At 45.5% G+C, this 13,881-nt stretch overlaps 1 protein-coding gene across 1 annotated transcript in view; it reads left to right on the forward strand.

Annotated features, from left to right (window-relative positions):
- LOC147705742 (phosphatidylinositol transfer protein beta isoform-like) overlaps positions 1-10,548 on the forward strand; it is a 276,208-nt gene extending 265,660 nt beyond the window's left edge. Inside the window, exon 12 of the mRNA XM_086932188.1 lies at positions 7,951-10,548. The gene's annotated coding sequence lies outside the window, so the exon portion shown is untranslated. The remainder of the gene's footprint in view (positions 1-7,950) is intronic.
- The last annotated feature ends 3,333 nt before the right edge of the window (positions 10,549-13,881 follow it).

A 13,881-nucleotide genomic window follows, 5' to 3' on the forward strand; every position in this document is an offset into this window, starting at 1 on the left:
GGGTATAATTTCAGCCTACACTGGCTATCCCAAAACAAGCACCTACGGGCACACGGACAGCGGGAGGGGGGCGGACACGGACAGCGGGAGGGGGGCGGACACGGACAGCGGGAGGGGGCGGGAACGGGCACTCACCTGGACTTCTTCCGGCGGCCGTGGTTGGCATGAAATGAGGAAAACAAACACCAACAAAAAAAAAACGAAACTCCGCCCACCGCCCAATGACGATGCAAAAAGGGTGGAGAGGGAAAAAAATGCAGGAACGCCCACGAATCTGGTCCGGCCATGACGGACAGATCTCTGTTCCAATGGCTAGCCTCCATTTATGGAGCTAGCCAATGGAACAGAGGGCGGATTCAAGTCCCCCATACTGCAAAACTAAAGATTTCTCCTGGGGGCGGAGCTAGGAGCTCCGTGCCCCAGGGGAAACCTAAACAACTTCATGACTGCATTACAGCTGAAGGATGCATATTTCCACATTCCAATCCACCCTGCACATCACAAATACCTGCGGTATGTGATAATTGGGCGTCATTACCAATTTAAGGCCCTACCATTTGGGCGTAACCGCTTCGTGGGTATTCACAAATGCTTAGCGGTAGTAGATGCAAAATAATGAACGGAAAACAAACCTGTCTTTATCTGTGTGATTGGCTTGTTGCTCGGATATGAATTTACTTTAAAAAATGAAGACGAGGCATTTGTGGAAACAGAAAGAAGTTGGTTTAATTGAACGCAGCAGCCAGGAGTGTTTTGACAGAGTAGCATCTGAAGAAAGTCTCTTATTTTGCAGAACTTTTGGCCAAATATTTCTACAGTTCCTGAGGTGCAATAAACCGATTTGACATTCTTAGCCTAGTCATAAACGACAAGTAAAACCAACTGATTAGGGGGAACCAGGTGGCTCTCGAGCTTGGGGAGACTTAGTGTGGGACAGTGTGTGTGTGTCCAAATGTCCAGTGTGGGGAGCACGTGTGGTGTGTATGCTGAGTTCTCATTGGCTATGGGGTCCTAACTTTATGTGACATCTATCTTTGTGGTATTTCGGCAACACGTGCTTTTGGTCTAACGTTTTATGGGAGCCAATTTCCTTGAACCTGTTTGCGGTGTAACTGCCTATCTCTGGGATTGATCAGAGTTTTCTCTGGGCTCACATTTGTCTTTGGGCTAAGTGTAACCCCACCTGTGAACTGTCAATCGGTAGGCTCAGGTTTGGGTCGCAGGGCCTGTTTGACCATGTATCTGACTCTGGGTTGATGGGAAGATCTCCATTAGTGAATCAGACAGCAATGATATGAGTTTGTTAAAATGTGTACAATTAACATGGCTGTCATTGAAATCATTTTTTCTGACATCCTCCGTATTGTACGTACAGTTGTCATAGCGTACATCAATATTGTCTTTACTGATATTGACATTGTTATGCGTGCATAGATTATGGCAAACTTCGACATTGCATTTATTGCTATTGCCGTAGTCGGACCTGCATATCATGGTATCTAATGACATCATATTCATGGATATTAACAGTCTGAACAAGAGTCCAATCAAAGGCAAATTTCACAATCAACCAACTACACCAATTAATACAACAGTCTCATCTACAACCTCTCGAGGTTAAACCATACCTGGAAGTGATACACGATTCAGTCTTGGGGACACCTTACCCCAATGCACATAGGGTTCTCAATCTCCTAAACCAACTGGATCTTTTTCAGCCACATTGTCACCTACCAGTCAAAACAGTGATGTGCCTTCTAGGGATAATAGCATCGTGGGTAGTAATAATGCCACATGCAAGACTACAGATGAGACCTACTAGGGGGCTTAGCATTGCAATGGTCACAAGCAAGGGGAAGTATGGAGGATCTAGTGTTGGTTTTTCCCAAGGTCCATCAGGCAATACATTGGTGGAACACCTGAAACATACTGACGGGAAGAGCCTTCAAGGACCCAGTCCCACAAGTAACCATCACAACCGATACATCACTCATGTGGTAGGGTGCTCATATGAAGAGCATTGTGTTTCAGGGACACTGGACCACACAACAGACATTGCACATCAACATATTGGATCTCTTAGCCATCTGTATGACTCTCAAAGCGTTCCTGGCCAACATAACAGGGAAGAATGTCCTTCTATGAACAGACAATATGACTGCAATGTATTCCATTCAGAAACAGGGAAGGACCCATTCCATCCAACAGTCACAAAATAATACTCCTGGCACAATATAAAACGGGGCAGGATAATTCCATTGCGACCTTCCCAGCAGGACACACCAACAAGCTCATTAGTGGGAAATACACACTCCATTAATACAATGACACCTCCCCTGGTGAGGAACCCCCACAATAGACTTGTTTCCCATCACCGAACACTTAAAATGCCAAAGCTACGCATCCACACTACTAGAGCTATACTTAGTACCTATGGAGAAATAACATCTCTAAGAAGAGTTTGCGAAGTACATGCACAAACCCAAGGTTCCTACCAAAAGTGATATCACTTTTCCATTTAAAAATAACTTTAGAGGTACCAGTTTTCTTTCCAAAACTAGAAACAGTGGCAGAACGTGCTTTACATACACTTGATGATAAACAAGCACTTCTGTCCTATTTGGAATTCAAAAAACACTTCTGATTCACAACAATGGTTTGTTTCTTTTGTAGGAAGGTGGATATCTGACTATATGGTTACCCCCACATTTTGCCTTATGTTTTGCTGGTTTTCGACTTATTTGGCCTGGGACCCTGCTATTCAGGGCCCCAGTCTATCTGCTTTCCCTATAAAATAGACTCCATGTACTTTAGGTACTTACCAGATTGGTTACTGGGTCCCCCTTGTGAGCCCCTGTATAAGTGTACCCTAGGTACCCAGGGCATAGGTGCACCCTAGGCCTACCAGGGGCTGCAGCATGTATTGTGCCACCCCTTGTTTGCCTTCCAAACTGATACCACAGGTATGTTCACACAGCCTGGGTAAGGTGGTGTAATCACCCCTTACTTAGATATAGTATACCTATATCTTTATACCTTTATAGATATATACCTATAAGCCACTCCCACGGCAGACCTTGATAATCCTGGAGGTAGAGTGCTTGGTTTTATGTGAGAGGGTGCCCTAGCATGAGCTGAGCCCCTCTGCAGCTTTCGGAACCATCTTCTTATAGCTGTTCTATGATATAGCCATACCATATACTCTTAAGTGCATTATAATCCTTGCAGTTAATGCTATCTTTGGTTTGGCTTTATCAAAACATGTCGTGTAGGTGTCAAACACTTTGGAATACGACCCTCCTCCCACACCCACCCCCCCCCCCCCCCCCCCCCCCCGCCAGTCTTGGCGGCGGGGGTAGCAATCCATCCTTCTAGAGGGAGAAGACATGTACTTACTGGTAAACCCAGTTAAAAAACAGAGCCTCAGCATCACAAAATGGATGCTGCTGCCACAGACACCAGTCTGCCCTCCTGCTGCTGGACAAAACTCCGGCAGGGGAGGCCTGGGCAATAGGTTTCCTGTCCAGGGAGGTGCTGGCAACTCCCCAGACAGGCTTTTGTGTATTGGGGCATGGAGGGCTGCATTCAGTGAATGCTTTCCAGACACTGCCTGGGGCACACTAGGTGCTCCATGCATTTCCCAGTTTAAACCGGTTGCAGGGGCACTCTGCCCCAGCTCTGGCGCGAAACTGGACAAAGGGAAAGGGGTGTAACTACCCCCTTCTCAGGTCCACCCATAGGACCTTAAAGGCAGCCCAGCCCCTAAACTTGGTATAAGTATAAGATCCAAGTCCCTAGGACTTTAGATTACCCTGGACGAAACTCTGAAACAGAAATCCTGGACCTTTGACATTCCATTTAGACTGGAAGACGGAAGACATCTCCCTTGTGGTCAAGGAGTCACCACCCTGTTCAAACAGGCACCAACAGCAACTTTGCCGGTCTGCATTTTTGAGGCTCCCGCCGGATCCCGAAGAATCTGCGACACAGGACTCAGACTTCCAGGCATCTCTAACCCCGACCTTCGCTCACAGCAAAGCTGAGACACGTGGCGGACACGAGAGACGTGGGACCGGAACTCCTGGACATCCTGCATTTTGAAAGCTGCACTCACTTCACGAGGTAATTCGAAGTTGTGCATTGGGGTGCTTGAAGCCCCCGACCCGAGCACCATTTGCACCGAAGCTCAGAGGCCCACACTGCACGAGTGTCCCTTGGCCACCGCTTTTGCATTTCAGCTCGACGCGTCTTCCCAGTTCCTAGTCCGTTGGCTAGTGAACCCCTGGGAGACTTCATTTTGAATCTAACTTGCTTTCATGGTTGCTCTAGGCTTGCTCCAGCTTCTCTGCAAAGGAGAAGCGCCACAGACCTTGCTGGTCTGCAACGAAGCCAATCAAGACATCCTGGGTGGGTTGCATTTGCCACGGCTTGTTGGGTTTAATCCGGATACCGACACCCCAGTCAACTAGATCCTTTGTGGGACAGCTCGAATCCAGCTCCTGGTCGTCGTCGACGCCTCCTGGACCTCGTGGCTGAAGAGACACACTTCACCTTTTCACCTGAAATCACCCGACAGTGGCTGGCAGCTTTCCATCGCCATCCTGGTCACTGGCAAGTGACCTAGACTCTGTTCCTTCTGCTTTTAGGTTCTTCAGATCTTCGATCAACCCTTGGATCCACCCAGACACTTTTCCTCTGGTTGCCTGCATCACTTCTTTGCAGCTCTCCATTGAAATCGACGACAAAACCCGACATCAAAAGACACCTATGCACCCGGCTTCCGTGGGTGAGGTAACACGAGTACTCTGGTAGTCTCTAGGGTATTGGCCCATCTAGTGTCTAAGTCTAAAAGGGTTTCATTGTAGTCCATCCGGAAGTATCCTTAAACTGTAAAATTGTAACTTGTTTGTTTCCCTTAGAAAGTCAATGGTAACCTGCGTCTGTGTTTAGATACTGCATGCGTCTCCCGTGGGCCTCCTGCTTCTTTCTTTCTTTATTTCTTCCTAACCTTTGGTTGTTTAGAGTAGCCCCAGCGATTCCACAGGCCCCAGGCCTGCCTGCTTTCTAATTCTCACATGGTTCTTATAGCACTATTTTAGTATATGGTTTGTGAGGCCCCTAGGGCAAAACTTATACTGTGCAACTTATCTTATGCTAATTGAGATTCTTGTAATGTACTTTTACCGCTGACCTTATAAAGAGTGCAGAGGGGTTGTAAATACATATATATTTGATATATACCTTGTGTGGTGTCCTTTCATCTGGTACTCAAGGGATTATAATTGGTAAAACAACTTGCTTAATGTGCTCTCTAAAGTCTTAGCCTGATGACTGCTGGTCCATGCTACCACTAGGATTGCTTTCTATAAGGTTGACTTTACAACCACCATCAATAAGGGTCGATAAGACTGGTGCAAGGTGCCCACTAGAAGTAGTGGACATCATATGCCAAGCTAACTTCTCACATCTTTCTCAAATCCACGGAAAGGGAATGCTATTTCTAAAAGCGTGATCTGGATTGTCAAATGTATCCAGATTTGTTATGCCAAAGCAGAACAAACACTACCAACCAAGCCAAGGGCTCATTCAACACATAGGAAAGGAGCAATCATGGCTTTTCTAGGGAATATCCCTCTCAATGACATTTGCAAAGTAGCAATATGGGTGAATCCACACACTTTTACTAAACACTAATGTGTGGCAGTTCAAGCTAGACAACGAGCTCTAGTTGGACAAACAGTCTTCAAACATTATTTCAAACAAACGCGCCATCTCATGCCTAAAGCCACCACGCAGAGGGTATTGCTTTACAGTTTATGCATGTGCAGCCATCACATTCTACAAATGGAGTGTTTCACTTCCCCTTTAGCCGCTCCGCCCGGTGCACATTGCGCCGCAATGCGGCGGAATTTGACATGTGTGCAAATCGGACGGCCCCTGGCCGTCCGCACACGCCCACCGTGACTCTGACGGCCAGGGCCCGTCCGACGCATGGAAGGAGTTAAGCATCAGTTCGTACTGTGTAGTGCTGCAGATTCACATGCACCCTCCTGCCTCCCCGGTAGGTATTAGATGGCGACAAAAAAATGCATACAAATACAGCAATTTCAACAGCAAAGCTTACATAGTAGACTATATCCTTACTCGTATATGGCAAGGTGAAAAAACATTATCTAACAAAGGAACTGTTGAACATGTGCAATACTTTGAGGGGGAGGAGCAACGACACGCAACAGTGATATAAAACAAACTGGAGGAAAAACACTTGCAGAGTCCGGGTACTACCATAGATGGCAGGAGTATGCATAGCATGTCAATCTGCATCACTACACACTATGAATAGATTCTTGCAGGGTGAGTAACCTACTCCTTTCCAGAGTATGCAGAAAGTTGGTGACCACACTTTAGGAGCGATCGGACAGATGCCATGGAAAGAGCTTCAGTGGTCGGTTAAGTACAGCAAAGCCAGTGATAGCACTTTTGCACTACCATTGATATCTTGTGATATTTTGATGTGAAAGTCTTGGCTGTGTGTTTACTTGGTGTTTCTGATATTTATTTAAATTATCTTGGGCAGGAGGTGTTAAGTTTAATGTCTTGATGTGCTGGTGTGAAGGTTTATTACTGTGTTGTCTTGATGTTTTTGATGATTTGCTTAAACGATGATCTAGATATATCGTTGGGTGAGTATCTGAGCAATTGATCTTTATGATCTTGCTGTATTCACATGAAAGTCCTAGGAATGTGTTGGTATGACATCCTTAGAGGTGAGTTATTAGTACAGTCTCATTGAAGTAACTGTGTTAGTGCTTAGAAGTATTAGTGCAAGGGTCTTCGTGGTGTGTTGGCATAACTGTTTTGGCGATGTACTGATAAGTGTTTTGATAAAGCATTGCACAAGTTATTACTAGTGAAGGGGAAAAGAATTCATGCCAGATTTTTTTTTTACTAAAAGCAAGTAGTCTTCCAAAAAGTAATCTCCAGATTCATATTAATTATCTTGGGTGCATGATAGTAGATAATGATGGAACCTTACTCCTGACTGCTTTTCAGTGTTTGCCCAGTGAGGCCGTGCCAGTGAAGAAGAGAGATGCTGGTGTTGCCTGGCTGCATTTCTGAATACTTGAAGATAATAAATACTTTAGCAGTCCCAGATAAATCATTTACTGTTATCAAGTCCAAAGTGATATTGGCTGGAGTTACTATTTAACAGGTGTAAGGAACAACTTTACTAAGCACTTTCTTTCGATGAAAAGCAAAAGCTTCACATCACATTGAGCTGGGCATTTACGGTGAGCTGGTTAGTACAGGTTTCACTCTACTGAAGCTCAAGGTGAACATAATTCTATTGCTATTGGTCAGAAACCTTTTCTGACAACTAAAATTAGAACCTCAGTTTATAGACGTTACGTTTTAGACGTTTATCCACATCTACAGGCTGACCGCCCCAACGCATACCATCACCCATGATGCTGATGATTCCCAGCCTCCAGTCGATCTCAGTGTAGGTTAGTGGTTATTGGGACAGAGATAAAGTATGATGCAGAAGGAGTAAATGTTGTAAACCGCTATACTAACATAGATTTTAAAATGTAATGTAGCATGGGGGTGTGAATATTGAGATTAGCAAGATGTATCTAAGCGCATCCAATTTAGAAATTACCTGTGAACCTTGTGTGACAAAGACAGATCAGCTTATAATGATGCATTGACATGAGACCACTGGCTATATATCTGTCTGAAATTTCTGATGTGCTAGCGTAAGAGTTTTGGCAGTATGTTGAGCAAGAATAGTCAGGGAAACTTTTCATGGGTGGGGTGAAGACCATGGTGAAGCACTCAAATTAGGCTTAGACATCAAGGATGATATGGTAGAATATTTCAGTCTTCCAGGCTGGTGATGTAGAACACTGCTAGGCCAACCTAATGCTGGTCTTCTTTCGTCTACAGGATATTTATCCCCATGGTCGCGCCTTCTGCCAGTGTGTGGCCTTCTCTCCGAGCAGAGGCAAAGCGTCCTGCGAAAAGTCTCACAAATTTGGACGATCATTGTCACCCAGATGAGGAGAGCTGCACTTCTAACCCTGCCTTAATCTTTCTGCAGCTGAATCACTAACTGGCATCCCTGGATTTTCCCTTCAGGGGTGAGCGGGCTTACTAGTACTTTTCTAGAATCTGGTGACCATCTGAAGGACCCATCAGTGTTTTACCAATTCTAGCAACCATCTGGTGCGGTCTTTAGCAAGTGCCAGATTGTACTGATTCCCTGGTGAGCCTGCCTGATCCTGCTTCCTCGTTGGTGAAACACTTACCTTCCTGTTGGATCATACTGACACCCTGCTGTCTGTCTACGTTTTCTGCATCCCTGGTCAGCTTTTGAAGTTCCCTGATGGTTTCTGTTGTATGCCTCCACACTGTTCCTTCTTGGCTGTTTTCCAAGTCTGCTCCTCAGAACCTTGCTGGATCTTGCTGTGTACCTGACAAGCCCACCACCATCTTGATGAATTACTATGTCCCTCTGTTCACTTTGTTGGAACAGCTTTTCGTGGCACACACCCTGGACACGTTTGGTGCGGCCATCCTGATCGAAATCTCTGCACCACCTTCACTGACCTATCTCAGACTTGGTCGTTCACCATTTTCCCTTCCACTTGCTGCTACCAATGGTATTATTTTGTTCTGTTCAAGGCCGTGTGATGTTTTCAGATTTTATATTTTTCTCCTGCTTGTGGAGAAATGTGCTTGTTTTCATGTGACCCATCTGCACATTTTTATACTTTGCCTTGATTGTTATGTTCTATTCTGTTGCATTTCTCCATGTACCTGGCCAGTGTAGTTCTATTGGCTGAGAAAGGGTCTTGATCAGGGGCAAAGTGAGGTGATCAGGGGCAAAGGTAGGTGGGTTTTGTGTGACCAGCGGGACAGGACCAAGATGCATTGGTGCTATGTAGTGTTTATCAGGTTATCAGATTCCCTCATTTATCTAGTCTTGCTGTGGTCCCTCCCCCATGTAGATGTTCACTTAGTTTATGTTACCATTTCGGCAGTGAGGGATGATTCCACAGTAACAGTCCACAGAGACAAATATGCACGGGTAACTACTTGATTTAGTTCTGAAAGAGCACTGCTGCCAGATCAGATTCCACCACCAAAGAGACCACACCTCTGCAACCAGTCTGTGTTGGCCAAGAGTTCCTTACACTCAACACTTGTTATTTTTTCGAGTTGTTTTTAACAGTTCTATATTTTCATCTGCCTGTATGTATTCATCAGACCGATAACTCAGTTTGACAACTGGGATGGACAGTGCTGCCTTGGATGGGGTTTATATCATGATTAGCGCCCAAGAACAAATGTAGTGTCCTTGTGATCTATAGAATTAATGGTTTTGGACTGAGGTCCAATGGTTTGGGGTAATTTAGGGATTGGAGCGGTTTTGGGGGAGGGGGGATTTTTCTGGTGATATTAGGAGGCGGGGAGTTTGCTGGTAGAAATGCCCGCCCCGCATTCCGAAAAAGACTATTTTACCAGGAGCAGGTTGGTCAAGGGAACCCTGTACTATTTATACATTGCTGCGAGATGTCGCATATACAGAACTATCACTGATTGTAACATTCTGCAAATAAATTAAAAAGCTCTCATTTATACACAACCAGTGTCCAATGTTTGGTTTCCACTCAAAGATTTGGGGGATGGTGGATTTTTGACAACTTCCTAGTCAGGAGAACAAAAGTAATCAACACTGGGATTGTATATTGGGTATTGCATCCTCTACACTAAGGCTGTTGGTTTTTGGAATCTTGAGTATTAACCCTAATGATGTATTGCATTGTTTACACGATTGCCACCTTGTTTTGAAATCTAAGTCAGATCCCATCTTTCTACCATACTCTTGTTCCAGTCCCAGTCTCTCACATTGTCAAAGTGGTTTGTTTTTCCATTTATACCATCCTTGAACAGGTGCGTGTTTCTCCACTAGTCCTCCTCCTGCCTCTTATTTGTTCTTCTTACACCTGGCCTTTCTATTGGCACCTCTCATGGATTCCAGGGCCTTTACATTTCTATCTAAAGAACTTTACCTTCCTTCTGGTTCCAAAATGTATTTTTTTAACTTGTCCCAACTCACCCCCAATACTCTGTTGGCACAATATATCTTTCCTGTAGAAAGTTGCCCTCTCAATTCTTAATACTCTTCTCCCTGCATCTACTTGCATCTTCTAATAATCCATCCCTCTCTCCTTCCTTCATTCTCCCTTTTGTTGCACTGATGTCCTGTTATACGGCTCTTATATTCCGCCTTAATAGTCATGCTTCATTGTTCTTCCTTTTGTTGCCATCTGAAGAGTAATATTTGCCTATCAATCCTTTATCAAAGAGAGAAAGAGACGAGTAGACTTTCTGAAGTATATTCTCCCATATTATACTACAAAATGTTTAAAAAAAAGGCAGTATTGCCGTAGAACCTAGTCCCAAACCTTGGATACTATCTTTATTGGTAGATACTCATTTGCTTAACTTGATGTGTTAATAAACCCTTATCCAACAGCATAGGTGGCCAGTTTCATCATTGGGTTGCTTCTTACATGGAAATTCCATTGCTGGTAGTGTGGATGAGCTCTGTATTCCTGGAGTTGTTCTATTGAGATTTTTTTGTTTATTACACACAAAATTACAGTAGGATTGACAAACAGATCAAATAACCTAAGGGTAACCTCAACTACCTATTTCAACTACCTATTGTAATATTGAAACAAGAACATCTGGACTCCTAGATGATCGTGATTTTTCAGTTCCTCTAGTTAACATTTTTCACCCATGTTCAGTTCAGTTTATAAACTTTATTCGGATATACATCATGTTCGAGGCATGAGGGCTGCTGAATTCATATCTGTGCATAGATCGCCGCCTAGTGTTGGGTCCGGATGATTGCACATTGTTGTCCTGGAAGAGTCTTCAAAGTATCACGAGATAGGTGGCTCCTCCCCTGGACTACAGTGCGCATGGGCATCCTCTCCATCCTCAGATTGTTTTTTTCCGCCATTGGGTTCGGATGTCCTTATCTCGACTCCAGTTTCCAAAACTTGTACTCTTTACTCCTAAGGCCACAAGGCCTTCACAGCGTCGGTATTGTTTCGCTCGGTGCCTGTCCCTTTCGAGTTCTTCAATCGACGTCGAAAGACGAGATTTATTTCGACAACACAGGCCCAGACTACATCGCCGATGGAACGGACCACGTTCAAGCGGTGTCCCGTTTGTAATTCGAAATACTCCAACTTAGATGTGCACCCAGTGTGCAATACATGTTTGTCCCCCGACCACGACGAGTCAAAATGTTTCGCCTGCTCGAAGTTCCGCTGGAAGAAAACGATCAAACTTCGACGCGCGGCGAGGCAGTCGGCCTAACAGTCAGCCCCTGCACCTGCGAACATCTACGATGCCGGAGACGAAGAGGTCCTCCCTGAAGAGGAGGAAGACGAAGAAGACGTTCCCGAAGAAATGTCGGAACCGGCGTCGGAGCAGGACTCCAACTTCGAGGTGGACGACCAAGCTGAAGAATACGTCCACGACCAAGACGTCGTCGAGGTAGGGGACGACGATGAGGCCCTTGGGGCCGTCGATGACGACTCCAATGAAGAGCCGAGCCCGCCCGCAGTGACGGGGCCTATCACTACCATACCGCCCCCTCCGGCTCCGGTCGAGGCATCGCCGAAAGGCCTTAGCCAAGATCCTTCTGCACGGTCTACAGCCCCGCGCCAAAGCCAGGCTAAGACCCTTTCCAAGGAGCCATCGGTCGATTCCTCGAAATCGAAACCGAAACAGTTGGAGTCGAAACCGAAACTACTCAAGATGGTGGCCGGTTCGACGTCGACGCACGTCCAAACAAAGGCTGTCGACGATCCTTCGGCGTCGAAGATGGCCGTCGGCTCCAAGACTGGGTCATCGAAGCAGGCCTTGACCAGCAAGTATACAAGGGGGTTACCCAATATAGTCACTGGGACCTGGGTGCGATAAGTATTAAGAGGAAGGGGTCTCAGTGTAAGTGGAAAGCATATAAAACATTTCACAAGAATTGATCCAAAACAATTATTTTGATCCACCGAGTTTTATTCACTGTGGGATCCAGTGTAATTAATACACGTAGCCAAACAAATAGTCAACTGTATTAAAGGTCATACAGTGCCCCAGGGAGGAGAAGGAAGTGATAGTGAAAGGTAAGGGAGTGGTGGGATTAGGTGACAGTAAAATCAATAGTTCCGAACTATTTAGCTATAAAACATATAGCAATGGGTGCCATAACCGTATGGCGACATTATTCAACAGAAGCATACAACACATCATACACAGTATATGCACATCTTCGTATGTGTGGTTGCCGAAATGAGAAACAAGCCGTCGACGTTTCGACCCTCTGAGACTGCAGGAAGAATTAGCCTTGCTGCGGGGTCTTCATCAGGACCGGGGAAGGGGCAGGGGACCTAATAAAATGGGTATAATGGACTAAGGTTAGAGGGGTGTGACTTGAACCTCTAATTATCACATTGGTAGATACGTACGAGCGTATACATCATCTGTACATATAAACAATACGTTGTATAATAGATCCAACAATTGGATAAAAATCCTACATATGAAATCTAATTAGGACATTTTTTACAAAGGTCTGATTGCCTGTCTAGAAAAATAGCAGAGTACAGGGTGGGCAGACACTTGCATGATGAAGTAGACACTAAATTACCACTTAAAAGAACATGAAAGTAGCAGTGGAGGTCCTAAAAGAGCCTTATTGGCAGTCTAAAAGTGCTTGACAATTAGAGTAACGTGAACACATATGATGGCGGAATATTTGAAAAAATTAAATTAAGGACATACCACATGGTCCGTAGTGCCTGATGAGGTCTTATAGTTATTTAAAACATTGGCGTTTCTGAGTCAGCATCTAAAATAATCAGTATCAGCAGTTAGGGGCATGTTAACGTGCGGGTGATAAAGCACACCAATGCCGGTAGAGTGAAAGGCTTACCGGAAAATGGTAGCGTCTCAATACCGATGTTCAATCCAAAGGGTATATAAATGGGAATAAATCCGCAGTTAGGCTGGGGAGGCAAGACGAAGGAATTGTAAGATATATATTCAATAAGTCCGAATTTTATAAGGCAAAGGACAGAGCGGGTGGGGGACCGTACTCACTCGATCGAGTTGGTTTGCAAAGCTCCGTACGCGGGCAGCCAGTAAGCGCCGCATTTCCTGGTTGGGTAATGTAGCTATGGAAACAGGTCACATGGTGGCCTTGAAAGTCATAAACAATGAGGAAAGACTATGGGTCACGGAAAGGTGGAAGTTAAACGCCTTATAGGCGGAATTACGGACTCCACAATTGACCAGCAAGCACGTCGCCTCGAAGGGCTCTGCGTCGGCACCGACGTCGACGACCAAACATGGCGAGAAGAGCAAAGACCTTCCGTCGAGGAAAAGTCTCGAGACAAACCTGTCTGGACTCTAGACTATGCTTGGAAAACGCGCTGAAACGACAACCAAGGATGCCCCGAAGGTGTCGGCGACGCCCAAAGATGGGGGCCCAACGCGCCGGGAGCTCGATTCGACGCTGGCAAACGAGCGGTCTACACAGGCGTCGAAAAGGCCCGAATCAGCCGCTTCAGGCTCGAAACCTACGGGGTCGGCGCAAATATAGTTTATACTTCCACCTACGGCCCGCCCAAAGCATCTCGAACGCCATGAAACCGCAGAGGCTTCCAAGACGTCGAAGGTGTCCTCCAAGTCCACGCACGAACATGTCGTCTATCACGAGCCTTCATATGACAACCAGGCTAAACTCATGATTGACTCGGAGACAGCGGAAGGTCGCGCCAGAACATCCGTTGG

This window comes from Lissotriton vulgaris, chromosome 7, assembly GCF_964263255.1.
Source record: "Lissotriton vulgaris chromosome 7, aLisVul1.2, whole genome shotgun sequence".
Taxonomy (NCBI): Eukaryota; Metazoa; Chordata; class Amphibia; order Caudata; family Salamandridae; genus Lissotriton; species Lissotriton vulgaris.